This window comes from Physeter macrocephalus, chromosome 18, assembly GCF_002837175.3.
Source record: "Physeter macrocephalus isolate SW-GA chromosome 18, ASM283717v5, whole genome shotgun sequence".
Classification (NCBI taxonomy): domain Eukaryota; kingdom Metazoa; phylum Chordata; class Mammalia; order Artiodactyla; family Physeteridae; genus Physeter; species Physeter macrocephalus.
The window spans coordinates 46,151,879-46,153,280 of NC_041231.1; the positions used below are offsets into that span (position 1 = coordinate 46,151,879).

At 53.2% G+C, this 1,402-nt stretch overlaps 1 pseudogene; it reads left to right on the top strand.

Moving 5' to 3' along the window:
* Positions 1–273: 273 nt before the first annotated feature.
* On the top strand, positions 274–923 carry LOC102994636 (40S ribosomal protein S15-like; annotated as a pseudogene).
* Positions 924–1,402: the final 479 nt, after the last annotated feature.

Sequence of the window (1,402 nt, forward strand, 5' to 3'; positions counted from 1 at the left end):
GTGCTGGTGCCCCTGCCGAGCTCAGTCACTGCCCAGAGGCAGCCAGGGAAAGACTGGCCCCTGTAACCCCGGGTAGCAGCCAAGGTTGTCAGTCAGCTCCTGCTCTTGGCGGCAGGTTCTGTTAGAGCCATCTGAGCGGCACCCTCGATGGCCATAGGTTTCTTCCTTCACCAATACCTTTTTTTTTTTTTTTTGAGTCATTGAACCAGGTCAAGTCCCCCTAGAAGCAGGAGCCAAGACAGGATTAGACATGCAAGAGATTTGTTAAAGGAAATGCCCGTAAAGGATAAAAGGGGTAAGAGAGGAGGGAAAAAAACCTATACAAGCGTGACTTAAACTGTAGAGCGCTGGCAAATAAATACGTCCATAGATGTGTTTTGTTTTAAGACTCTGTTAAGTCATATGTCCTGAATTTTGGCCTGGGAAATACGGTTTCCTTATAAGTTGTGTTAAGTGATGATACTGGAATTTAGGAAGTGCCAACAAGGTGACGGAGGTAGAGCAGACGAAGTGGACCTTCCGCAAGTTCACCTGTGGCCGCGTGGACCGCGACCAGCTACTGGACATGGCCTGCGAGCAGCTGACGCAGCCGTACAGCCCGGGGCAGCGGCGGCGGCTGCACTACGTCCTGCGGAGGAAGCAGCCGTCGAGTGGCTGCTGAAGCGCCTGCGCGAGGCCAAGAAGGCGGTGCCTCCCACGGAGGAGCTTGAGGTGGTGGAGACGTGCAGCAGGGCGTGATCGTCCTGCCCAAGATGGTGGGCAGCCTGGAGGGCGTCTACAACGGCAAGACCTTCAGCCAGGTGAAAACCAACCCTGAGATGACTGGCCACTACCTAGGCGGGTTCTCATCACCTATAAGCCTGTAGCACGGCCGGCCAGGCATGGGGGCCACGCACTCCTCTGGCTGCGTTCCCCTTAAGTAGCGGGCTGGCCAATAAAGGCACAGACTTCTCTCTACAGAAGAGAAAGAAAGAAATAGGAATTTAAAGCATCAAACAAACAAGGTTTGCCTCAACTGCTATTTTATTTGCACGGCTTCTTTCTGTGAGGGCTTTCCAGGTACCCTCTCCCTTACTGCTTCTCAGCTTCTCAACAGGGGGTGGTTTTGCCCAGCAGGGGACATTTGGCGATGTCTGCAGGTATTTTGGGCTGTTACAGCTGGACCCCGTGTTACAGGAGAGTAGGCTCTCCTCTCATTGCAGAAAGAATTCAGAGAGGAGACAGGTCAAGAAGGCAAAGCGAGGATTTATTTAAGGGATGGTAGGCTCTCAGAGCTGAGTAGCTGCGCTCTTTTCTTGGCAAGCCGGTTATGTGGGGTGTAGAAGTGAAGGGGCGGGATATTCATTGGGGAGGGGGGGAGGGAGGGAGGGGTTTGGGGTCATATTCCCTGATTTTCATGCTA